Genomic DNA, 27,954 nt, shown 5'->3' on the forward strand with positions numbered 1-27,954 from the left:
ATTCATTCAAAACTTATCATGTTTACGGACCTAGTAACCGGTTTTGATTCTTGAGGAACTCACCAACCGGTGGGGAGAAAACTGCGAACAACTAATCGTCTTTGTGCTTGAATAGAAGAATAAAGAAAGGCCCATGTTAAAACACAGTGTGAGGTAATTAATTCTGAAGAGATGAGGGAGATGAGGGATTTGGAAAGACTTCAGTGAGTGGAGTGGGAACCTTTGAGCTAGACTTTCTGAATGAGCAGTGTTACTCTAACAAAGGGAATGCTGCCTGCCGAAGCTCAGAATTCAAGAAGGTGGGTGAGGAATGATATTTTAAGAGGATTTTGAATGTGTCTTTACTCTTGCCCTGGAATTAGTGAATAGAACCCAATGTTAGGGATAAAGAAGCATTATGTTACCTCCTGTTCTAAAGAGAGTTTTACAGCTAGGTCCAGACATTCATTCCAGTGCTAACTCAGAGGTGGACAAACCCTTACTACTTTTACTTCCTCCAAACCACCTACTCCACCTCAAAATCCCTTCCCAAGTCCATATACAGAAGACTAAAATACCAGGAAGGAAGAGAAAGGCAATGGTTGGAATCACCAGCCAGGGGCATAATGAGAAATGCTTTTGGGACTATACATAGAGGAGACTATGCTATAGTCTGAATTGTTTCCCCCCAAATTCTTATGTTGAAGCCCTAACTCCAATGTGATGGTGTCTGGAGATGAGACTTTGGAGATGTAATCAGGGTTAAATGAGGTCATAAGGGTGGGGCCCTCATGATAGGATTAGTGGCTCTCTAAGAAGAGACACCAGGGACCTTATTCCCCCTGCCACTCCCCCCCTTCACCATGTAAAGACACAGCCAGAAGGCAGCCATCTGCAAGCCAAGAAGAGTCCTCACCAGGGAAGTGAATCCACTGCCACCGTGATCTTGGACTTCCCAGCTTCCAGAAGCCCAGTCATGGTATTTTGTTATTATAGCCTGAGCTGAGTAAAACAGACTGGCATCTCATTTCCCGGGTACACATCATATCAGCTCAAGGGATGCTGATTTGCTGTTAAACCTACCTGACCAAAGGGAAAATACAATAATGAAGAAAAGCATCAGATTTTATTTCCAGTATTTCATTCAGCAAAGCTGTGGATCCAAGCTGGCCTCCTTGCAATGGGGCCCAGATCATCAGACCTGGTGGGCCATACCATTAGAGGAGGGGGGTGAGAGGGTAGGAAGATCTTAAGGCTAATTATGTACCAGGGGCCCATGTAGAGACCACTGTACATGTGAAGAACTCACACATGTCTCATAGAAATGACCAACTTTGGAGCCCTCCTACACAGAAGGTATCCATGGTTAGTTACCATCAGCAGGAAGAGAAGCAACAACCAACAGAGGATGACCTCAAATCAGAAAATATCTGGCCTTTTGGCCCTTGCCCCCCTCTCAGTCCCAACTTCCATCAGTGAAAAACAGAAGGAAGTTAAAAGGCAAGAAAACATGAACCACACTCTCTTCTTCCAACTGGCCCCACAGGTCTAACTTCAAAAGGCAGAACGTAAGAAGATGACATAGACATTTTTTAAAATTTTGTACAGTTTATTTATTTATTTTGAAAGACAACATATATGTGAGTGAGGAAGGAGCAGAGAGAGGGAGAGAGGAAAAGAAAATACCAAGTAGACTTCAGGCTGTCAGCCCATAGCCCAACCCGGGGCTCAAGCATAGGAACCATGAGATCATGACCTGAGCCGAAACCAAGAGTCAGATGCTTAACCAACTGAGCCGCCCAGGTGCCCCAATGACACTGGCATTTAAAATGGACTCCATAGTTGAATAGTTGGAAATGACCAGCATGCTATAGGATCTGACACTTTGCAAACAAACCACTGCAAATGGATGATAAGGGCAGTGGTTCTAGAAACATTTCACAGTTAGCATAAAGAGATCTTATATAGCATCTCTTAATAGAGGAAAAGGAAAGAGTCAATAATTGGTCAGAAAAGATTAATTTGTTTTGGATCTATTTAAGGCAAATTCCTTTTTAAAAATTTTTTTAATGTTTTTATATATTTCTGAGAGAGAGAGAGAGAGAGAGAGAGTGAGCAGGGGAGGGTCAGAGACAGAGGGAGACACAGAATCTGAAACAGGCTCCAGGCTCTGAGCTGGCTGTCAGCACAGAGCCCGATGCGGGACTCGAACCCACGAACTGTGAGATCATGACCTGAGCCAAAGCCGAATGTTTAACCGACTGAGCCACCCAGGCGTCCCTATTTAAGGTAAATTCCTATTCCATCATTTCCTTCCACCCTCTAACAATATCTTTTCTAGTTTGTTCCCCTTCAGATTCCCTTTTTAACAATCTCTCACCTGATCCATTACCATAGTAATAATAATAAGCATAATATAATAAGCATAACAAGAATTCTTATTATTGTGTTAAAGGAAAAGATTAAGATTTTTGAGAAAAGTGTTCAATTTGAAAGTTAATCTTAGACACAGCCATCAATCTTAGAGTGTTTCCTTTTTTTCTTTTCCATCTTCACTTGTGCATCATGTTCATATAACAACCAACTCCTTAATCTTGGTTTTACTTCCCGTATCACTGTCTCCTCCATTATCTTGTAACAGCTTCTTTGGGAATTTTTCTTAGCTATTTTTCCATCTTCTCTATGAAGCTCCATCAACTCTCTCAGGCACACCTAAGAGAGTCCATACCTTGGACCCTCTTCCCTCTCTGATCAGAAAACAAGCTTCCGTAAGAGCCAGCACAACTGATGAATCCGGCATCAGGCATGAGAATGAAATTAGCAAATCTGCTAACAAGCACAGGACGGGCACTCAGACCCATGTGATTTTCAAGCAGAATGCCTGTGGGAAACTGACATGGCTTTTTGGCTATATCTGGGTACCCCGTGAGCTCCAAAAGGGAGGATGAGTAAGAGCTCCTAAAACTGTGGTTTAAAGCTGGTTGTATGCCTGACAGTCTAATCTTTCAACTATGAGCAACATGGGCTTAATGTTTCTAGGGAGATGGCGGGCTAGCTTCTTCAGGAAACACCTACCAAGAGGTAACAAAAATATTTAAAAAACAAAAGAAACTAACTCAGCTCTCATGACATTTTGCCCCAAGAATCTGCCTGAAGTTAAGTGGCATACTCTTAACAATGCTTCAACAATGAATCTTCTCCATAAATGCACAGCAGTGATACCAGATGATTAGGACTGACTAGCCAGGTCGATGGCCTCTACGTGACCAAATACATGCTTAGGAAAACTTGCCCCTTCCCTTGGAGCCTAATTAGTACATATTTAAATGGAATTATAGGCAAAGAATGTTAGATATCCCAAAAAACTTTCAGCTGGGCATCCATATTTCATAGAGAAAGAAAGCGTTTCACAAAGAAATCAAGAGACTTATTCTGAACAGCAAAACTATGAAGGAATTGATACTCCTTTCCACAAAGAATGTGAAGGGTGCTATGCAGAGTTGTAGTGAATACTGAGGCACTCATCACCCCAGCTGACAGCTCAGAGCTGGGTCTCTCCCGAGAAATGCCCCTCCCTCAGTGGAAGGGAGCTGCCCAGGGCAAGGTCACAACACCTCCCTGCAGGGGTCTGGCCTCCTTCCCTGGAGTTGGACCATCCCTAAAGGGCCATCCCAGCTTGAGGGCACACACTCTCCATAGCGCCCACTGTCTGAGGCCTCTGTGCTCCCTCTGCCTAACTTACTTCTATCCCCACTCCCTTCCATCAGGTGTCCTTCCTGAGAACACGCCTGGGTAGATCTCTTGCATGTACATTTCTAGCTCAGAGTCTAAATCCCAGGGAACACAACCTACAAAAACAGTCTATTCTACTGCTTGAGAAAATTGAAGCCTGTAAACACTTGGATTACATTGACATAGATTACTATGGGATGTTCTTCACTTCAACAAGGTGCACTATGGATCCCCAATGAATATCCACAGTTACCAGAAGAACAGTTAGCCAGAGAACCCTCTATTTATATCGAACATCTTCTCAGACTGTTTGTGGAATCTGCTCGGGGAAACATGAATGCAATTCACTCTAGCTCACATTAGAATATAATTGCTAAAGTTACTCTTGTCAATATGTCCTGTAATAGTAAGAGACTGGAAATGACTTAAATGTCCACAGAGTACTGCTTAAATAAATTATGATATATCCAGATAATGGAATATTATGCATCCATAGGAAAAAATGAGAAGGTCTTTAAGCACTAGTAAGAAAAGGTATCCAAGGTGTATTATTCTAGGTGCAAGAAGCAAGGTTACTCAATAGTGCATATCTGTTTTTAAAAAAGAATTAACCATATGCTTTATTTCCTCGTGTATGCACAAAATATAAAGTCATGAACTAAGAAGTGCTAACAGTGGTTGTTTCTATAAAAGGGAATTAAAAGCAACTTGGTGCCCTCTGAATTTTCAACCATAGGAATGGATTCCCTTTTGAAAACATGTAAATTTTAAAAATTAAAAGGAAAACATTGCAAAGTATTAAATAGCAGGTATTTAAAAACTTTGTCTAAACATGTGAAGAGGCTCTGGAAAAAAATGTATAGCATATCTACAAAGTTACTTAGATTATGAGCTCCTTGAAGACGGGAACTGTATCTTCTTATTCATTTATTCGTAATCCCCAAAGGCTAGCAGAATGCCTGAAGCAGAGAAGGCAGTCAATAATTTGTTTCTTAATCCTGTTGATTCCACACAGCAACAGATGTAAAAAAACTTTTCTTTCTTTCTTTTTTAATATTAAACGTTCTTTTTTAACGTAGGACGCATGGGGCACATGGGTGTCACAGTGGGTTAGCATCCAACTCTTGGTTTTGGCTCGTGTCATTCAAAGTTCATGAGTTCGAGCCCAGGTTGGGCTCCCCAGCTGTCAGTGTGCAGTCAGTTTGGGATTCTCTCTCTTTCCTTTGCTCTCTGCCCCTCCCCCGCTCATGCTGTCTCTGTCTCTCTCAAAGTGAATAAATAAACTTAAAAAAATGTAGGATCCAGGGAAACTCTACAAATGTGAGAAAGAATATCCCATTCTTTTACACCTGCTTTTGGTTAGCCTGTAGTCAGCAACATCTAAAAAGTACCTGGAGTTATGCTGTCCAATATAGTAGCCGCTAACCATATGTGGCTGTTTAAACATAAATGTAAATTTAAAAACATAAAGCAAAGGGGCTCCTGGGTGGCTCAGTAGGTTAAGTGTCAGACTTCTGCTCAGATCATGATCTCACGGTCTGTGAATTCTGTGAACTCCAGTCCCATATTGGGCTCTGTGCTGACAGCTTGGGGCCTGGAGCCTGCTTCAGATTCTGCCTGCCTGTCTCTTTCTCTCTTTCTCTCTCTCTCTGTCCCTCCCACGCTCATGCTGTCTCAAAAATAAACAAACATTAAAAAAAATTAAAAACAGAAAGCTAAAAATTCACTTCCTCAGTGGCCCTCGCAACATTTCCAGTGCTCAAAAGCCACAGAGGGTTTGTGGTTACCATACTGGACACAGCGTCTCCCACTGCAGAAATGTCTTTTGGACGGCACTCATGCAAGGTAGGGTAGACACTTTGGTCTCAGCCATATCTGGATTGAGGTCCAACTTAGCCAGTTACTAACAATAAGGTTTAGAGGAGATGAATTTATCTCCCAGGGCCTCACTTTCTTCATCTGTAGAATGGGGAAAATGATAGTGCCTGCCCTCACTGGGTCATTGTAAGGGTCAAGTCAGCTCATTCCCCAAACCTACAGAGAACAGGCTCTGACACACAGTGAGCCCTCAAAAATGTGACCTTTTAGTGATTATCACCATGAATGTGACTCCTCACCATGAACCAGTAATTATATCCCTCACAATCAGGCTGCTCCTCCCCTCCCACAGTTCCCACAGAACAAGGAGCCATTAGCACCCTTAGTGTCTAGTTCAGTGTTATTAAAGCACCTGTTTACAGTGAATAAGACTTACCCTAATTCCTCCTCCAGCAAAGACTTGCTGTGAAAAACATGTCAGGTGAACTAAACATGTGTGCTACTGATGGGGTGAATTTACATTCTGGTGCAAGCTCTGTCCTGGGTCAAATACTAGAAACAAACACTTCCATATTGTGGATTTCAATGGTCTAGTTGGATAGGTCTTTAAAATTCTCACAAAGAATACAGCTGTCACACTTCGCCATGAAAAGGGTGACAACTAATACAGCAAAACTGAAAGGGCAGAGGCAGCTGGGTCAGTCAAGGTGAGGTTTTTATAGCTGGCTAATGTGAACTAAGTTTTGGAGAACATAAATCATGATCAGAGAAGAGAGACAGGGAGAAGAATGGCAAAGGAACAGTAATACCAAGAGAAAGGAAAGAGAAAGAAAGGAAAGCTTGTAGCTTTAGGCCTTCAAAAATAAAGAAATATTCCCTTTTATCCCAAAAGCCAGGCCATTTCCTTGTTTACTTGTGGCTTCAAACAACAGAAAACCAGATAGACTGGAATCTACTGGGGGACAGTTTGGGCCTCTTTCGTGCTACCGTGCAGTACCTTCATATAATAGAAATATTAAATATATATAATTTTAAACTCTAAAAATACATATGGAAGCTCTTGTGGTAACTTTCTGATCCTTCAAACATTTGCAGTTAAAGATAAATGAGCCATGGGGCACCTGGGTGGCTCAGTCAGTTAAGCGTCTGACTTCAGCTCAGGTCATGATCTCGTGGTTTGTGGGTTCAAGCCTCGCATTGGGTTCTGTGCTGACAGCTCAGAGCCTGGAGCCTGCTTCAGATTCTGTGTCTCCCTCTCTCTTTCTGCCCCTCCCCCACTCATGCTGCGTGTTTCTCTCTCTTAAAAAATAAATAAATATTAAAAAAAAAGGTAAATGAACCAAAAAAAAAAACAACCCAAAAAGTGCCCATGTGTGTTTTAATTAATGTTCTTGTTTTTAATTCTTCAGGTATTTATATAAAAAGACATATAAAAATTTATCTTCATCATAAAAATCAGTCAATTATTACTAACCAATTTTCTAGTACAGCCACTATAGATAATTGTTTAACTATTGAAGTGTATGTTATTATTTATAATGGCCATAATGGCACCAGTTTCTACATGATTGCTCAGTGTTGCCACAGAAGACATACCTTATCTGCCGTAGCATGAAATGTTGTATGACAGTTTATAATGACACGCACTTCTTATTACCTGCTGATAATAACCTATCAGGAAAACAACAGCTTAATTATATAGCATATCTCCTGCTGGCAAATAACTGGATTCAAGCATTTCTATGGCTTCTCACAAATCCCTTATAGAAGCCACGAGGAACGATTAACACAATCCTCAGCAATAACACTAATAATTAAGTTAAAAAATCTACAGCAAAGTTGATCTTTTATTAAATACAGATGCACTTTAGCCCACAAATCCCTCAGTCTCCCGTCTCCAGACAGCTTCACCAGAGCTGACTGTCATTCTTTCAATGTTTTATTTCTCTTGCTCATTAGGCCTTTGGTATCTTCCATTCCAAATAGTGGGCTTATTATGAGATGCATCAAGCGATTTACTCTGAGCACTGGATCTCTGAATCCACACGGTGGCCACAGATTGGCTGGAGGAGTCCCAGATGTCTTCTTGCTAAAGCATTGCTTGCTGAGCTCCTTCCAGACAAGTAAACTAAACTTCTCAAGTCTCCACAGCAAAGCAGTAAGTGTTTATAAAACTGGTAAGAGGCAGACTGTCTCTATTAATAAAAGTTATTTCCGATTAGCAGGGCGCTTGGATTCTTGAGTTCCAGGCTGGTCCATGTCATGCCTGGCTGCAGAACTCAGCTGTCTTTTACAGCGGTACTGGTTCCCTCCTCTCCACCAGGGCTCCGTGTAATTATCCAGGACACAGCAAACAGAGTGCCTGTCCCCAGATTAGGACACTTCATCAGTTTTAGTTCTTTATCTCCTCTTTCCCTGGTCTCACTAAATATTCTTATTCAAAGAGTAGTTACCAAACTACTACTACGACTAGATTGCCCTTCCTTTATTCTTTCTAATCTTTGCTTTTCATTCTTCTCTGCTTTTTATCACTTCTTCCACGCTCCTCAGCTTTTGTGCAGAGAAAAATGGGTTATACAGACATCATCGAACACTCAGTGTGCCCCATTTCTTTCTATGGGATTACACGTTTGTTGCAGTGTTTAACATCCTAGCCCTTTCTTTTGGGTGTGTTTGTCCAGAATACCCCCAAATGGCTGTATTTTTGTAGTCTACAATGTCCCATTTCTTTTGAAGTTTCTTTTCCCCCTCAGAGGTGGTTATGGAAAGGTAATATAGGTGGCTTGCTTCTTTGACCAGAGCCATCTCTACATGACAGAGACTGTCCTATTAACTTAAATGACCACATTACTAATGAGAAGATTTCTGACAAATGTGGAATGGGAACAAATAAAAACTGCAGAGTCTTATAGAACATATCATCTAGGATAAGAAAACAACACAAGAAATCATCTCCATTCAATTACAGAACATAGCCCTCCAGGCAACTACCATTAAATGTGTCACTCCATGTGCTGGGACCACAGACATTCATTTCTCTAGACAGAATTTCTCTCTTTGGACTTGTGTAAACAATGACAGTGGCATTCACCGTCTTTTCTTTTACTAGACTCTATGCAGACTACCATCTTTACAAACTATTCATCGTTAGAAAATGACAATTTCCAAAACTATGGTTCATGTAACATTGAGATTGAGGGCTTCCTGATAAAATTGGGAGCCTCCCTAATCTTACCAAAACCACGGAATGGACTGTCAGCTTAGAGAATCAAACTCTGGGCCTGGTTGTTTTTAGACAGCTATGTGACCTTAGCCAAGTATGTCTTTATCTTTAAAATAAACAAACTAGACTGGAAGGTGTCCAAAGTCTTCCCCAGTGTCAAAGTACACCTATTAAGGTCACAGGTAGCTATGAGCATATGGTCAAATTCATCCATATTATGTTAATCATCTTTACTGTCAGATTTGACACCTGAGAGAATTCCTCTGCTTTAATCACCTTAGTTTTTCAGAAAAGGGGAAAAAAGCACAGAGAAGCTAAACATAGTGTCCAGGTTTACACAAAGAGGTAAAATGGGGGTTTACAGTGTGTCCTGGGTTTCCAGTTAATTCTTCACTAGTAGTCCATTCAGTTAACAGGAAGCACAAGGCACGTGTTAGCACTGTCCTGCCTCTCCCTGTTAGTTTCTATTTCAGAACGGGCTTCTTGTCCCTAAAATCAAGAGTTACAAAATGCTTGGGACTCACAATCCCGTATGTCTTGATTATAACTAAAGGGCAGTATTAGCAGAATCTGAATTGTTTTAATTTCATACCTTAAATCTAACTATCCTGTACCAGCACTACCAGCAAAATGCTGCTATAATCCAATTTACTTCACTCTACTGATTTCCAAATAGCTACTTTCTAGGTCTGAACAACTAAAGTAAACATGCCATCCGTAACAACTCTGTGTCATCTAACCCACTACAGCCCAACTGACATCTACCTTGGAAGAATGGGAAGATGGAAGTCTCATAATCTCCTTACCCTGTGGCTAAGCCACCACACTCTTGCTTTTACCCTGGGATTCCTGGGATTTTTTCCCATGGTTTGATGATAACAATCATAAATATATTTACACATCTATTATTTCTTGGATGAATCACTTGGGAGAGGGGAGAGCAATTAATCCCAGGTAGTTCCTAGTTAAATGAAGAACCAGCAAGAGCAGATAACTTTGTCTTTGGAAATACACCCTGTAAGTTCCAGAGAAATAAGATAGTTTGTGGAATGCCAATACATCTGAGGAGCTAGATCCAAGTCTCTAAAAATCCCTTCGGAGGTAGAAGGAAATTGTATCTTAGTTTGGCAGACCAGACAGGGGCAGTTGGGGGCCAGAAGTAGAGGATGGGATGAGGAAGAAGGTGGTAGTTATTGTATCCTCTTCCCTCTTTACCTTCCCTGAAAGGTAGGATTAGGGGATCTTGTTTTCCTGCACATGTTAAACTTGACTGGTACTTTCTGGTTGGGCTTGGATTGTGGGGCACTCAGAACCTAGAAAATCAGCAGCATAATTGCATAAACCCATACCGAGGATCCAAGTAAATTCTTCCCATCATTGCTACAAGACAGAGGGGTACCTAGAGTAAGAGGCTGGGAAAGATCCTTGACAAACAAGGTACTGGAATTGTGGAGAGTCATGGAGTTTTTAAATCCAGAGTGCAACCTGGAAGGGTACCCCACACCAACACACTCGGAGGATATAGGCTAGAGCCAAGGGTTTTGTCTTCTGGCTGATACTGCTAGCCATGATGACCTCCATCTAAGAAAAAGAAGTGTACAGGGAAGAATATATAGTGTGTTCTCTATAAAAGAGAGACACAACTGAAAAAAAAATGTATACCAGACAGGAAAAGCCTAATGAAACAGATCAAACAAGAATTTTTTTTAAAAAAATGCTTTGTAGAATGTAAGAAGGAGTTTGGAAATATGAATCAGGAGGAAGAAGTATGAAGAAATAACTGGGTATAATAAATATAAAAAACCCCATAAGTGATAAAGTAAAAAATTAAGTAGACAGCCAGAATGTCTGAGACAATACTGCCGGAAAGTGGAATGAGCTGCACAGTTAGCTTGGGCACTATCCTGGAAGTCATGAGTAACCAAAGCTTAGCTAGGGAAAAATAAGGAAGAGTGAAGTGTACATGGAGGATGAACGTAGGAATTTCAACTCTGTCTACTTGCAGTCTGAAAAGTAAGACAACAAATAAAAAGATAATCGAGATTTCTCCAAAATTCTACCCATAAGACCTCAAAAATAAAGAAGAGAACAGAATAGCAAGGAAACATTAAAAACACATCCTACTCATAGTCAGGTCAATTTAAAGCATTCACACAGATGTAAGACCTCCAAAGAAGACATACAAATGGCCAACAGACACATTAAAAGATGTTCAACATCACTGATCATCACAGAATGCAAATCAACACCACAATGGGGTATCCCCTGGCACCTGTCTGAACGGCTAAAACAAAAAAAATACTAGAAACAGCAAGTGTTGGTGAAGATGTAAAGGAAAAGGAACCCCCATGCACTACTGGTGAGAATGCAAACAGGTAGGGCCACTGTGGAAAACAGTATGGAGGTCCTTCAAACAATTAAAAATTGAATTACCATCTGATCCAATAATTCCATTACTAGGATTTACCCAAGTACCACAAAAACACTAATTTGAAAAGATACGTGCACCCCTATGTTTACTTCAGCATTATTTATAATAGGCAAATCATGGAAGCAATCCAAATGTCCATTTATAGATGAATGGATAAAGAAAATGTGGTATATATGCAATGGAATATTACTCAGCCATAAAAAAAAAGAATGAAATATTGCCATTTGCAACAAAATGGATGGATCTAGGGAGTATAATGCTAAGTGAAATATGTCAGTCAAAGAAAGATAAATATTATATGATTTCACTCGTATGTGGAATTAAAGAAACAAACCAGAAGAAACAGACAAACAAACAAAGAATCAAACAAAAAGATTCTTAACTATAGAGAGCAAACAGATGGCTACCAGAGAGGAGGCAGTTGGGGAGATGGATGAAATAGGTGAAGTGTACACTTAACCATGATAAGCAGTGAGTCATGTATAGAACTGTTGAATTGCTATACTGTATGTTAACAACACTGGTATTAAAAAAAAACCATTCAAGCCAAAGAGAAACTGCAACAATATTCATTAGAGTGAAAGCAGACAAAGGTCACAATGACATCAGGCTTCTTGAAAGAAACAACAGATACAAGAAGATAATGGAGCAGAGTCCCCACAATGCTAAAGAAAAATAGGGGCGCCTGAGTTGCTCAATCATTTAAGCATCTGACTTTGGCTCAGGTCATGATCTTGTGGTTCATGAGTTCGAGCCCTGTGTCTTGGCCTGCTTCGGACTCTGTGTCTCCCTCTCTTTGTGTCCCTCTCCCACTCACGCTCTGCCTGTCTTTCAAAAATGAATAAACATTAAAAAAAATGTTTTTAAATACTGAAGAAAAATAACTTAATACCTAGAATTAACTATCTGGACAAACCATTTACATCTAAGAAAAATTAATATATTCATAGGCACATAAGATCTCAGAAAATTTCACCTTTGGCAGCCTGGTTGAAGTAATTTTCAGAGGAAGCAAAAAGGTATAGGAAGCTAAGAAGTACAAATTTAATGTTTACTATTGTTTAAATAAGCAAAACTTACAAAGCACTTAGAATACTGCTTGGTACACATTAAGTACTCAGTAAAAATAAGCAGCTATTATCTTTGTTTTAGGTACTCTGTTAAGTAGTTGCACTGATAGTGATGTTGTAATCATTTTCTAAAACTAAAGGAAATGCTTTCTTTTTTTTTTTTTAATGTTTATTTTTGAGACACAGAGAGAGAGAAAGCATGAGCAGGGGAGGGGCAGACACAGAATCTGAAGCAGGCTCCAAGCTCTGAGCTGTCAGCACAAAGCCCAATGCGGGGCTTGAACCCACAAACCACGAGATCATGACGTGAGCCCAAGTTGGAAGCTTAACCGACTGAGCCACCCAGGCGCCCCAAGGAAATGCTTTCTCAAGTTCTGTATTAAGTATGATGTTTACTAGAGATTATTTAGCAAATATCATTCATTCATTCATTTACCCATTTGGAAGATGCCATTTAATCTTGCGAAGCTCTTATCAGAAAGTTCGATAATAACTTTTTCTGCATGCATCCATTAGAATTATATTAATAGATTTTCTCATACTGGACCATCCTTATGATCTGCATGTAAATCCCATTTGATTATAATGAGAGTGTCTTCCTGGCACGGGCAGTCACTGTGTTTTACTCTTATGGAAGCTAATATTTTATTTAGTATTAAAAAATATTACTGGGGTTTTGTTACTCTGTCTGGCAGTCTTGAGGAACTTGCTTATTAGTTTTCATAGTTTGTTAATTTTCATGGCTTTCATTTATAAATAATGATAATTTTATCTCCTCCCTTTTCATCTTTGTGCCTCTTCTTAGTCTTTCCAGTGAGGTAGCACATACTAGGTGAAGCATACAGGCTCTGGAGAGAGACTTAACTGTGGAGCCTGGGCACAGGGTCTTGGTGCTTCTGAGTCATCTGAAAAGTGGTTAGAAAAGCACCTCAGGGAGTTAACGAGGGCTCCACAAGTTAAAGTGCTTGGCACATGGCCAACAATAAATGTTTGCTATTGAAATATTTACTGAGTTAAGAGCAAGAGATACCTAATCCAATCCTGGAAATTTAAGAAAATATCCTCGGAAAAACAATATCACCACCTGGACCAGGTGGGTGAGTCAGGAGAAAGGGGCGAGGAAGAAAATGGATGGAACGATGCACTCCGGAGGAGAGTCACGCATGTCCACATGCTTAGTGATGACAGAAAGCGTAGCATGTTTAGAGAATGGATAGCTGTTCAGTACGAGCACACTGGATGACTCAGCTATTCATATACTAATATTCACTGCTCCAGTAGATAACAAGTTCCTGAATGGAATCATGTTCAGTTCAGCTTTTTATCCCTCAGGGCACTTGGCAGAGAGCCATGCACTGAGAAAATGCTCAATAAATATTTGTATTTTTAGGAAGGTTTATGGTCCGTTGTTTGTCTGCCTGATTCATAACCATAGTGTGGAAACCAATACTTTATAAACTGCAAAGGCTAAGAGTAATGCATCTTGAATTAAGAAAGGTCAAAGTTCAGAGGAGAAATACCTCAATATCTAAATTAGTCATCATAAAACTGTATGTCTGAAGTTTTAGAGGTTCTTCATACAACAATGAAAAGAGGATCTTGCTTCCTAAGGTTAGAGTGTAAAGGTATAAAATATAGATCATTTTCACATTTGGGATTACTGCAAATTTTCAAGTGACATCATAAAACTGTTACAACTATATATCTGTTTCCTAGAATTCTCAGGAAAAGGAGCACTAAATGTGTTAAATATTAACAATTCTACTATTTTTACAAAAATGTTCCCATATCTTTTGTACTTTGAAATCATTTTTTTAAATACTTGACAAATAGAATTAAGAAAATTTTTTAAAAATTATTTAAAGAATTTTAGAGAATAGGGTGTATCTTGTTTCATTTCATATACTGAAGCATTTGCTTTGCATTTATAAAATCATCCCCTCAATAGAAACAGGAACAAAATATTAAACCGTCCCCCCTTCTGTTTTAGTTTTACAAGGCTCATGCTAATCTACAAAGCTCATAAGCATCATCCTAAAAATGAATGCAAGGATTCTATCAGGAGCCTGGCCCAAATTAGATCATCAGGAAATTCTATTTTCCTTCCTGACCTTGACAATGAATCTGCTGGGAATGGTTTTCCAGCACCGCTGTGATGATCACTGGTGATGAATTTCCCATCCAATCTAGTCAAACTCTTTTTCTCAAAACCTTATATCACTTGACCTCTCAGCAATATGTGATCGATTTTTTTAAAAATTTTTAATGTTTATTTTTGAGAGAGAGAGAGAGACAGAGACAGAGTGCAAGTGAGGGAGGGGCAGACAGAGAGGGAGACACAGAATCTGAAGCAGGCTCCAGGCCCTGAGCTGTCAGCACAGAGTCCGACACGGGTCTCAAACTCACAAACTGAGAGATCATGACCTGAGCTGCAGTCAGATGCTTAACCGACTGAGCCACCCAGGCGCCCCTGTAATTGATTATTGACAGCAAAAGTAACATTATTAAAGGTCTACTATGTGCCAGGCAAGGTGCTAGGCACACAAGGATGCAGTGTCTCCCAAACTCCAGCCCTTCCAACTCTATGATCACAATTCTTGTCATCCTTTGTCCCACCTTTATCTTTTATTCAAGAGGAGAGTCAATATGAATACAAGTCAATATGATAAAATGTTGCAGATACTATTAGAGAGTTATCCATTGGGAGAGGAGAGAACAAAGGAGAAAATGTAGTCAGTATTTCCATGAGTACTGGAGGGGAAGTAAAGTTGGGGCTTTGCTGGGAGAACTTCGCAGAAAAAGTGACTCTATAAAGACTGGTATATTTAAAAAATGAACTCACAGATACAGAAAAGAGGTTGGTGGTTGCCAGAGGCAGGAGTTTGGGAGAGTGGGTGAAATGGATAGAAGGTGTCAAAAGGTACAAACTTCCAGTTATAAAATAAGCCATGGGAATGCAATCTACAGCCTGGTGGCTATAGTTAATGATACTATACTGCATGTTTGAAAGTTCTAAAAGGATAAGCCTCTCTTGCCCGGGGGTCTTGGGGTAGTGTGGGGAGGGACATACAATTCAGTCCCTAACGTTACCTTTCCAAAAACTGAAGAAAAAAAAATCTGAACTCCAAACACATCTGACCCTAAGAGTTTGGGATAGGGTCCTATAAACCTGGTACCATGTCAGATAGTTATAAGTGTATGGAAAAGAGTTTAAACACAGTGCTAGTGGGGAGTGCAACAGGAAGTACATGGGTTAGGGGATATCTCACTGCAAATGGGATAGTGAACCAAACCAATGAAGTAAGAGAGTGGCTATATCTGAGAGAACAGCAGTTTAAGTAGGGGAACAGCAAGTTCAAAGACCCTTAGGTAAGAGTATGGATGCTGGATAGAAAAGCTGTCAGTGTGACTGAAACAGTGAGCTAAAGGAAGAATAGTAGAGTAGATGACAGAGATACAAGTCACTTAGGGCCTTACTGACCATTGTAATGGAATTTGGCTTTTACAGAAGTGAGATAAGAAGGCAATAGTGGTTTTGAATAGAGTAGCATGACCTGATTAATGTTTTAACAGGATCACAACTGGATACACCTAGGTGACTCAGTAGGTCAGACTTAGGCTCGGTTCATTATCTCACAGTTCTTAAGTTCGGCCCCACATCAGGCTCTCTGCTGTCATCTCAGAGTCTGCTTCAGATCTTCTGTCTCCCTCTCTCTCTGCACCTCCCCCATATGGCCTTCTGACTTGCTATGAATGAAATAAACGTTAAGTCCTGAAATTCTGCACCCAGACCTTAAGAGGATTTGCAATCCCTACCTTTGCACCCCACCCCTTCTCTTTTATGGAAGCTGGATACTATGCAAGGCGTCTGACAACTCTGAGGCCATCACCCTAGGAGAAAGCCCAATCTTGCCATGTGAAAAGGCCAAGTGGAAGTGAATGAAGGAACCCAGCCAAAAGCCAGTTCAGATGTCTTGAACCATCTCAGATGGTCCTTGGACAACTGGAGTCAAATCAACTGAGACCACATTCACTGCGGAGTAGAGACAAGTCATTGTCACCGTGTCCTGTCCAAATTTCTAACCTCGAAACCTTGAACAAATAAAATGGTTCTAAATTTTGGAGGAGTTTACTGCACCTCAATTAAAAACTGACACTAAACTTGGGGTGAGACCAGGTGGTGGGTAGACACCTGAAGAGTATCAAGGACACAGTTAGTGAAGGCCAGAAAGGCAGTGATGAACTTCTTACTGGAGGCTGGAGAGGGCAACTCATTATGTAGTGGTAAAATGTTTGGTAACACTGCAACGATATGGAAGAATGAAAACATACCTGATGAGTTTGTGGACCTGTCTAAGATTTCTGAACATGATAACTGGCTTCATTTAGCTACCTAGGATTAATTATGGGAAGAGAAAGATGAACTGAAGTGTTCTAGTAGAAGTTAGAAGAAATGGTTCAACATGGGACTTGCTAGGGTAGAAAATAAAACTTTTTGTCATTCTTGCCTCTCCAGACAGCAGAAGATTCTCAGAGAAAGAAGCAGTCTTAGGACAAAGTTCAAAGCCAAGCTCTATTAGCACAATTGCTCTCAGGTTAAAGATCAAATCAAGTATGTGGCTGGAAGATGCCTGATTAAGACCTCATATTAAGATAGCACCTCAGGGACATAGTAGGACAAAGAGCTTTTTTTTTTTTAATGTTTATTTTTTATTTTTGAATGAGGCAGAGACACAACACAAGTTGGGGAGGGGCAGGGAAAGAGAAAGATGGAGAGACACAGAATCCAAAGCAGGCTCCAGGCTCTGAGCTGTGAGCACAGAACCTGACATGGGGCTTGAACCCATGAACCACAAGATCATGACCTGAGCGAAAGTCCGCCGCTCAGCCGACTAAGACACCCAGATGCCCTCAAAGCGCTTCTAAAAACAGTAAGGGTTTCTCCTATAGCATTTGGATTTGCAGCCAAAGTAAAGAGGAGCCTGTCATAAAAGCCTTGGGTATATAAGGTTTCCATAATGGAGTGAACCTCAATAAAATTTATAGGAAGCCCTTAAGGTTTATAAGAAAATTGTACTGAAAAGACTCATCACCACATAAATGAAAAGGAGGACACAGAAGATCACCAGATCCTTAACTCAGAGCAGGAAGCAGTTTATACAACTGCTGACAAGGGTTATGTCTCATAGAAACAGAAGAAAGACTCAAAGGAGGGGCCTTTAACTTTCCAGCCAGCCCAGCCAAGGTGCCAGACAGAGGAATGAAGAAATCTTCCGGGATGTTTCATCTCCAGCAACCGAAGAAGAGCCAACAAGCTGAATGTAGCCCAGATTACAGAATCATGACAAATAACAAATTACTGTTTGTTAAGCTAGTGGGTTCTGGGTGTTTCTGTTTGTTTATTTTGTGTATTTGTTTGTTTGTTTAATGCAGGCAGGGCAATTAACAGAAGCATTCTGGATGCTGTGTTGTGTTAAGAACAGGCTGGGCGGGGGGGGGGGGGGGGGGGGGGGGGGGGGGGGGGGGGGGGCACGGCAGTATAGCAGCAGGGAGATCGATTCTTGGAATAATACCAGAAGGCAGGACAACAGTGGCTTGGCCCCGGGCGGCAGCTGTGAAGGTGACAAGAAGTCAGATATGGGGTATATTTTGAAAGCACAGCTTAAAGGACTTAGTGGCTGATTAAAATGTGGGGTATGAAAAAAAAAAAGAAGTAAGGAGAACTCCGAGACTAAGTGATTACCTATGCAACTCAAAGAATAGAATTGCCATCAAGTGAGATAAGGGGGACAGTGGAAGAAGCAGTTTTGGGGTTAAGTCAGGAATCTAAAGAGTATGATGCATCTACTCAGGAATGCGGACTAGACTGTTGTCTAGAGGAGTCTGGAGGTCAGGAGGAGGTCATGATCAGAGATACAAATCCCCACTCTCAGAAGGCCTTAACAACCCCAGGCAGGATGCAATCACCAAAGGAATGAGTGTACATAGAGAAAGGATCCAGGGACTGAGCAGCGGACTCCTCTGTTGAGAGGACAGGGAATCAGAACCAGCAAGAGACTGAAATGGGTGATGGGGAGGCAGAGAGACAATGAGGAGAGGGGGACTGCCTGGAAGCCAAATGAAGAACTCGGGTCTTGCTGAAAGAGAACCCAGCCCTAACCACTGGATTTAACACGGGGGTGGGGAATCTTGGTATCTCTGATGAGTTCAGTTCTAGTGGAGCAGTGGGGAGAACTGGCTGCCTGGTTTAAGAGAGAATGAGAAGAGAGAAACTAGAAACCGAAAGTAGAATTGACTTGGAGAGCTGTCCTATAAAATGGGGACCAAGAAACCAGGTGGTGGCTGGAGAGAAACAACACGAAGCCAAAGAGAGTTGTTTGCTGTTGCTGTTTATGGGAGGAATTGTAGTCATGGAAAAGACCCAGGAGAGAGAGACAAAAATTGATGATAGAGAGAAGGAATGAATTGCTACAGCTATGTCCTTTAGCAGATAATAGGAATAAGACTGCACATCTGACGGACTGCAATGGATGTCTGGCTGGTTTCTTTATCTCTAATTATTTTTTCTTCAGTAAATCCTACCCCAGACTAATACTGTTTTTATTATAATACTCCAACATTGGGTTTTTTTTTTTTTTTTGCTATATTATATTTCCTACCTGTTTTACATTCCTCTGATTACTTGTTAAACTGTTGAATGATCTCTCATTGAAGTCTATACAAACCAGTCATGTGACCAGCCCTTGGCTGGGCTCACATGGTTACGTCTTTATTCAAAATATAACTGTAGAGACACATAACAAGATGAATTTACAGAGACAAAAGCTATTAAGGCATATAAGGAGAAATATAAGGAGAAAATAATTCTCCTGGGCAGTAGAAGGGGGCAGCAAAAGTTATGGAGGTTGGAGGCTTTGAGAAGGATGCAGAAAGAAGGACAAGAAAGGAGCAGAAAATAGCAATGGTGTCTAGAGTACAGAGTAGTGTGTCTAGAACTCATGGAAGAGGAGCCCAGACTGGGAAGGCTATCCAATCCCCCAAGTGGGGCTAGAACCTATTCCCTACCCCAACATGGCTCTCAGTGGGAAGTTGCTGCAGCTGACAGGTCTTTGCCATCCCCCCCAACCCCTCGACAAAAACACACACATTTGTGCTTAAGCACAATGAGCGATGGCAATCCAGAAACCAAGCATGGGGGGCAGGGTGGGCAACAGGTTGAACCAGAGCAAACTGAGATCTTCAAAGTGAAGAACAGGCACCCCTGGGAACCCCACAGCTTTCCAAGGTCTGTATGGGCATGAAGAGTTCTAAAGGAACCAATTTCCAGGTCCATTATTTCCATAGGAACCCCTTTTTATAAGCAATATGCCTGAAATGTGCTGACAGCAAGCATTTTCTGGAAAGTTCTCCTTTCCTACTTCTCGTTTCATAACTACCCTCACCCATTTTACCAAAGAAAGGCACATCTCTCTCCCATTCAGAATCTTACCATGTGCTTTGCCTTTGCAAGGGTGCCAAATAAAGGGGCAATTTGAAAACCTGGTGTTAGAAAACCCTGCCTTAGTGAAAGCATTGATATCACTACCACCCAGAGCTACATTTATGACAAACATTTTATGGATACAATATCATTTTAAGCCTCATAATTTCTTATCAAAAATCAAATGAATTACTTTGGTTACCTGTGTACTAGTAATCTTTACAATAACATAAAGAATAATTTTAACAAAATTATTTTACAACTTTCAAATGTATACACTTTTTGTTGCTGACGTGTATGAAGAGCAAAGAAGTTGGAAAAATATACTATAAAATTTTTAGCTACAAAGTGTTCAATTAAAGAATAACTGGGGTCAGTGCTAACAGTGTACAAGGAGTCCTCTATTTCTTGAGTTTTTATTAGAAGGTGTATAAGCGAAATGCCCGGTGGGAGTGAAATGACACAAGGGATCAAGGAATGTGTCACAGGGCTGCTTTCCCATGTCACTCTGGTAAGTAGAGCTTCCTCCCCACCAACCTTACAACCATCATATTTTCTTTTGTAGGATCATTTTCAGTTTCAATTCCTCTATTTAACAAAATACTGTCTGTCACTCTCCTGATCCCCTCTGCACGCTGTCAGCACTTGGAGAAACCTTAGTATTTGGAAAACAATCAAATATGTATTCTTAGAACATGATGAGCTAACAAGCATTCAAACTTTTTAAATCCATATTTATATGGTCTACATACAAAATGTACATGGAGATAAATAGATAGATAGATGACAGATAGATGATAGACAGATAGAGAGATGATAGATAGATAGATAGATAGATGATAGATAGATAGATAGATAGATAGATAGATAGATAGATAGATGATAGATCGATCTATGTATATTGTGATCCTTCCAAAAATGACCTGCAAGACACTACTAGACTCAGTGGAATAAAACACTGAAAATATATGTATACATACGCCCTGCCTTCAGATATAAAACATATACAAATAACACTGCTCGGGGCACCTGGGTGGCTCAGTCAGTTGGGCATCCGACTTCAGCTCGGGTCATGATTTCACGGTTCGTGGGTTCGAGCCCCGTGTTGGGCTCTGTGCTGATAGCTAGCTCAGAGCCTGGAGCCTGCTTCGGATTCTGTGTCTCCTTCTCTCTCTGACCCTCCCCTGCTCATGCTGTCTCTCTCTCTCAGAAATAAATTAAAAAAAAAACAACAACAAATAACAAATAACACCACTCAACTGAAATGGGATCGAAGAGCCTATTTCCTACTTTTCATCCCAACACTGAGTAACTTGAAAAAAAAAGTGAAGTAGTAAATAGTAATTAACATATATAATTAATAATAGTTAATTAGTAAAACTCACCATTAAATAGCTAGTAGTAAATACTACTAAAACCACACATGCTCTCTCAATGTCTCTAAGGAATTTGTCCATTCAATCCACTCAAACAGACAGCAGCAAGCACTTAAGCATTGTTCAGCCTCAAAGCCTCATGTGGTAATCTGCAATCAATGGCTAAGTAAATCTAAGAGCTAATATTGAGCTAAAGAAAGAAGCTGGCTTCTTGCCAACCCTCATACCATTGAAGCTTATGAAAAGGCTTCTCAAATAGTTGACTACACCACCTCGGTTGTGATAATTGGGAAAGGCTTCTGTTCTGATGTCTCCATGAATCCCACCTTTCTGCTTGAATGGGTGAATAGATAGTTTGAGCGATAGATACAGACATATTGATCAATCCACCTGTACCTATGTCATGCTCTATCAGCAAAAACTGATGCAAATTAAACAAGGGTTTTCATTCAGGAACCATAAGGGAAATTTCTCCAAGGAACCAAACACAAATAAATACTCATGTGAATATTATTTGATCATAAGGCTAATCTTTAAATGTATAATTAATGAAGTCAATCATGCAAGTCCTGTATAAGCAGTCGTACTTGAAAACCAACATCCTATCATAAAACTGCATCAAAATAAAGTAGTGGGTAGTTGTCATTGCCGCATTGTGGGAAATGCTTCTATGGAAATGTCATCCTTCATAAACACCAGTGATCTTAAATTTGTCCAGGTTCAAATCCCACCTCTACCACTTTACTAGCTCTGTAACTTTGGGAAAGTAAATATTTAATTACCCTATGCTTCAATTTTCTCAGGTATATAATACAGTCCGTACGTACCACCACATAAGTTTATCACGATGATTTCTAAAAAATGCATACATACTTGGAACAACATCCAGTACATACTAAGAACTCAACAAGTATTAGCTATGATTCATATTATTTCCCAGAATTCAAGTTGCTGGCTGAAAGATAGCATTCTGTATTATCATTAACTAACCTTCCAAAGAATACTTATCTAATGGACAAACTTAACAGTAAACTCTAAGAGAGAAATGAAGAAAAGGACAGTTTTCTAAATTTTAAAATGCTTTAACAACTATTTTGGGTACAAGAGACATTTAAAAACCTAATTAGAGTTGTGGATTTTTTTTTTTTCAGAAAAATCCACTTATATACAACATTTCAGGGTTTCATTCACATCCTTCCTGAAATCTACTCAGAGCTAGCAAACCTGAGATAGAGATTTTTGGGGGGCTTAAAATCTTTCAATTATCAAATTCTATTTCAATAAACTTTAAATCACGGATTTTCCCCATCCTCCAAAAAAGATTATCAACATGTATTTCATTGACAAATATTATGTCTTGCAATATAGCTGCTGACATGCATATATGGATCTCACCAATGAAAACAAAATCATCAAATTGTTTTTCTTAAGCCCACCAATAATGTGCAGTGAAGTTCCAAACTCTAGGACAACAGCTTCAAACCAGGTTCTAGAGTTGCCATTCCAAGTCGGCAGAGAATAGTGAATCCAAAGTATGGGAAGGGGCACCTGGCTGGCTCAATCCATAGAGCATATGACTTGATCTCATGGATGTGACTTCAAGCCCCACACTGGGTGTAGAGTTTACTTAAGAGAGAGAAAGAGAGAGAGAGAGAGACAATTAAAAATCAAAGTATAGGAACACTGCCTACTAGAGGTTCAGGATGAGTGACCAGCCTAACTCCTCTGTGTCACTCTGTCCCAGAGCAGATGATACTGCAGGAAACGGTCATTCTGAGTAGGACTAAAACTTCGAGAGGATAAAACAGAGGGAGAGATGTAAGCATGTGACCTTAAAACACAATCACAACAGGGGCGCCTGGGTGGCTTAGTCGGTTAAGCGTCCGACTTTGGCTCAGGTCATGATCTCGCGGTTGGTGGGTTCGAGCCCCGCGTCGGGCTCTGTGCTGACTGCCAGCTCGGAGCCTGGAGCCTGTTTCAGTCTGTGACTCCCTCTCTCTCTGACCCTCCCCTGCTCACGCTATCTTTCTCTCTCTCTCCTAGAAATAAATAAAAATCTTTAAAACACACACACACACACACACACACACACACACACACACAATCACAACAAACCTTTAGAACTTTCTGAGATTTCCTAACCTGATTATGTAAAATTTTAAATTCTTCATCACTTTTTAAATCTAAGAAGGCTATTGCTTTATCTTTAGTTCCTTCTTTTATGTATCTTTTCTTTTCCTTTGTGCCTCCTCCCTCTGTCTACCATGCCCACCACACTGCTTTTCAATAAAAGAACAGTAGTTTAAAATTTAATCCATATTGTACCTTGATGCTTTCAGTAGAATAGTCCACCTAACACTCCCTGCGCTGCTGGAGGCCACAATCATCCAGAGCTAATCTGTTCATTCAGTGCAGTCAATAAAACCTTTTTAGGAACACTGACAACATGAGGAAGCCTATGAGTTACAAGCAGATGCCATCCCCTGTGTCATACTATTAGGAAATAGTTTTAAAAACATAATGGAAAAAATAGCTAGCAACAACCACTTTACTTCCAGCTTTGAAACTTTTGGCTCATCCTGTTTAAGAATCTGTCATAAGCATCGTTTAAGAATTATCTTGCCTTATGGATACGTTGAAGTTATCGAAATCTTAAATGCACGGAATTACGTAGTTGAATTAAAATGAACTGTAAACATTCGCAAAACACAGTCTCAGTAACTTTGGAAAAGATTATCTATCTGGTTGTTCATAAATCCATCTTGAATAAGGATTTTACTGCAGTTTAAATCTCCTGTATCTCTTCCAAGTTTCTAATACTGCTTTTCTAAGAGATGAGTGGCTTGATGAGGGTTAGAAGTAATAGTGTAGACCCAGGCCTGAGTGCCCATCAATAACCATTTGTGCAAGTCCTGATCCAAGGAGGGGAAGGTAACTTGATTTTGCCAGCTAAGGGAGAGACGAATGCGCAGGGTCCTAGACACATTTGTGCTGACTCGCAAGGAGTTTGGGGGGGGCGGGGGCGGGCAGGGAAGAAGCGGGGAGCTTCGGTACCTTTCTGGGACGCTGAGCTCGGTTGGGCGCCGAACTCAGCGCTCTGTGGTGTCAGACTGCGTCTTCTCCGAAACGCGCAGCCTGGCGGGGAGGCAGGCGCGCGTCCCGCGCGCTCCGCCGGGTCAGCTGCGAAGTGAGCGGACGAGACCCCGGCGCCAGGAGCTGCCACCTGCTGACCCGCGGCCCGCAGCACCGAAGGAGCCAGGAGCGCGCAGGAGCCGCGCGGGACCCGCGAGCGGACCAGTCTGCGCTCCCCTGGAAGCGGAGGATGGCGAGAAGAGCCCACGAGAATAAAGGGTCAGGAGGGGGAAAACCTCTGCACGTCGTGCAACGGAAAACTGAAGTCACGGTCCAGTATTTCCCCGTGAGAGGGCGGGGCGGCCCGGTCCGCAGTCTATGGGGGGAAATGGGTAGGTCCGCCCGGAGCGGGGATTGGCCCGAGGCGTAGACTGTCGGGGAAAATTCCATCGCCCTTTCACCCACCTCCCCCCCCCCCACACACACACATTGGCGAAGAAGCAGAAATCTGTACCTCCATCGAGTCCGGGCTGCGGGTCTCGGGTGCAGCGAGCGGCGTAGCCGGACGGGCGCTGCCACCTGGCTCCCTTCCCTGGCGTTGGGCTTCGACTGCAAAGAGCGAGTCAGCTGGGGTTTCCCTGAGCGCCCTGAACCCAGGGAGTCCCAACCCTCAGCGAAAAGAAAAGTGAAAGAGAAAAGAGCAAGGAGCAGAGGGCAAGACAAACATCCCCAGCGGAGGCTGGGGGAGGGGCGGGATGGCAGCAGCCCCCGAGCGACAGCCCAGGTGTTGCAGGTCCACGCCCCCAAGGCGGGGACGCCCGGTTTCCGCCACTACCCGGTCCCAGGGCGCAGACTGGAGGGAGAACTTGGACGAAGTCCGGGAGCGCCGGCCCCACCTCGAAGAAACTCTGGCTCTCGGTTTCGGCCTTTACTTTCTGGAGCACCTGCCGGGAAAGCGAGAAGTCTCAGAGACCACCCGCTGCACCCACCCAGCCTTGCTTGGCACGGGAGGCTTCCCCAGAGAAGCCTGGAGATCTGGGAGCGTGGCGCGCACCCCAGTGGCCCAGAGGCAAGGGGAAAATGTAGGAGCGAGTTGGGCGACTCTTCCAGACCAGCCCGTCAACCTGCGCTGCGCAGGCTGGAAGAAGGAAAGCTCTTTGGTCTTACCAGAGAAAAGGAACGGAGTAAGACACCTGGATGACTACTTGGTCCAAGGCAGTTAGGTAAACTGGAAAGAAGGAGCCAGCCTGTGGATTACTTTTCCAGTCTAGTCCTGCACTGCACATGGTCCCATTCAATAGGACCATGAGAATGTTCTAGTATTTTACATTTGAAGGGATTAGGTTCTCTGAAGCTGAGTGATCTTTATGCTACACAGAGTCAGCAGAAAAGGCCTCATGCCCTGTTTTGGAAGCACTTAGAAGAGAACCTCGAGCACATGTACATTACTGAAAATCCCTAATAAAAAGTGCTTCCCCAAATTTTCCAGTCATGTCACAGAAAAAAATGATATGGCTCTTGGAGTTTAATAAACACTTAACTATCTTGTCTTTACAACCGAGTATATGTTAAAAAAAATAGAAATATATTAGAAGTGATTTAAATATTAAATGTGCATAAAATTCCACGTAAAATAATTTCATATTTTTATGAAAAAGTTTATCTCTAGTCAGTATCAACAAAATAAGTTATATATAAACACGTAAAAAACTTTTTTACAATTCAAAAATTCACTGTCGTTGGAAATTATATTTAAAGAAATTGAGCATTGTTTTTTGTCCAAGACAATGTGGTGCTGAATTTTCTTGTAATAATGCCAACGATCTCAAATCTAATCAGACTCATTCATAGCGATGGCTGAAGCTCTGATTTGCAGAATGGGCATTCATTGTGAGGGCAGGCTTGCAGCGGGATTGGATTCTGCTCCAAAGATGGCAGCCACAAAAGGGGGACGCTACCTGTATACATGAATATGCAGATTAGGAATGGAGAAGTGGATCTGTGTCCTGTCTTCAACTTGGACTGAAGCAGAGCCACTTGGACTCCTGCGAAACGAGCTCCCGGCATACCTCCTTCAGCACCCTTACTGATGCTGTGTGCTTGGCGGCTGGTAGCCACAATAGATGTCCAGACATTAGGACAACTCATTGCTACACCCAGCATCAGACAGCAGAGCCAGAATTAATGGCTGCCAGAGGACACATCATCACATCTCAAGCCCTGCTGTGCTCAGGCTGCGGAGGAGCCCTAGAGAGAGCTGCTTTTAGCTGGAGCTTACTAGCCTATAGGCTCCAGCTGCCCACACGGCTGAGGGGCATCAGTGTCTGACAGCACGCTTTGAACATGTGACCACCATGAGCTACTAGAGAGGTTTTTTCACAATGCTCAGAAAACCGATGGGGATTTCCTTAATAAACCTGAGTTTTAAAGTATAATTTGAGAACACAAGAATAATAAAATTGGTCTACAAATACTGATCAAACTTCTAATACATGTGAGTTCTAAAACAAGATGGGCTGAATGGGTTATAAAGCATTTAGTTAAACTGGGGAGATAACAAACATAAATAACAATAAAGTGAAAATGAAAATGACCATAGCCATAAGATATGCTTTGCTCTACTATTTGCCTCCTAAATACGTAGGTCAAATTTGTTTTCTTACTTACAGAAAATAAAAGTTATAAAAGTGCCTGCAATTCAATGATGCTGGGTTTTTAGCATAATTTGTTTTTGTTGCACTGCACGGAAACAGAAAAGTCTAATATATGCAACTTGTATTTTCAGTTGCCACAGGCTGTTTGGCAAGATATTGAAAATTGCTCACACCAATGAACAAGTAAATTCCACTGTATAAATTAAAAACAAAGACCAAGATTGATGAAATAATTTTAAACTACCATAAGATAACTCATAAAATTATAATGTAGAAAGAAGTAAAAATTAAACCTCATAGAAGTGACCATAATAGCCTTTCTTTGAATTTAAATAATTAACAATAAAATCATATGTCAATACATTTTTAATATCTGATTTTTCATTCCAAAGGCAATGTTTGCTAACTGGATAGTTGTCTTTTTATTACTTTTTATTTAACTTTTAGTTACTTAGCATACAGTGCAGTAATGGTTTCAGGAATAGAATTCAGTGATTCATCACTTCTATACAACACTCAGTGCTCATCACAAGTGTCCTTTTTAATACCCATCACTCATCTAGCCCATCCCCCACCCACCTCCCTCCATCAGCCCTCAGTTTGTTCTCTATCCTTTTTTTAAAAAAATTTTTTGGACTCTCTCCACAGTTTGGCTATTGTTGATCATCCTGCTATAAACATCGGGTTGCATGTATCCCTTTGAATCTGTATATTTGTATCCTTTGGGTAAATACTGAGTAGTGCAATTGTTGGATCATAGGGTAGCTCTATTTTTAATTTTTTGAGGAACCTCCATACTGTTCTCCAGAGTGACTGCACCAGTTTGCATCACCATCAATGGTGCAAGAGAGTTCCCCTTTCTCTGCATCCTCACCAACAACTGTTGTTTCTTGTGTTGTTAACTTTAGCCATTCTGACAAGTATAATGTGATATCTCATTGTGGTTGTGATTTGTATTTCCCTGATAATGAGTGATATCGAGCATCTTTTCATGTGTCAGTTATGTTTGAATGTCTTCTTTGGCAAAGTGTCTATTCATGTTTTCTGCCCATTTTTTAAAAATATTTTATTTTATTTTATTTTTTTACAAATAGTTTATTGTCAAATTAGTTTCCACAT

The 27,954-nt window shown here is 41.2% G+C and overlaps 1 protein-coding gene across 1 annotated transcript in view; it reads right to left on the reverse strand.

Annotated features, from left to right (window-relative positions):
• The window catches only part of IL15 (interleukin 15), an 80,694-nt gene extending 55,915 nt beyond the window's left edge, over positions 1-24,779 (reverse strand). The window contains exon 1 of the mRNA XM_039248221.1: positions 24,696-24,779. The gene's annotated coding sequence lies outside the window, so the exon portion shown is untranslated. The remainder of the gene's footprint in view (positions 1-24,695) is intronic.
• Between the last annotated feature and the right edge of the window lie 3,175 nt (positions 24,780-27,954).

This window comes from Hyaena hyaena, unplaced genomic scaffold (assembly GCF_003009895.1).
Source record: "Hyaena hyaena isolate Hyena2069 unplaced genomic scaffold, ASM300989v1 scaffold_304, whole genome shotgun sequence".
In the NCBI taxonomy this organism is placed as follows: Eukaryota; Metazoa; Chordata; class Mammalia; order Carnivora; family Hyaenidae; genus Hyaena; species Hyaena hyaena.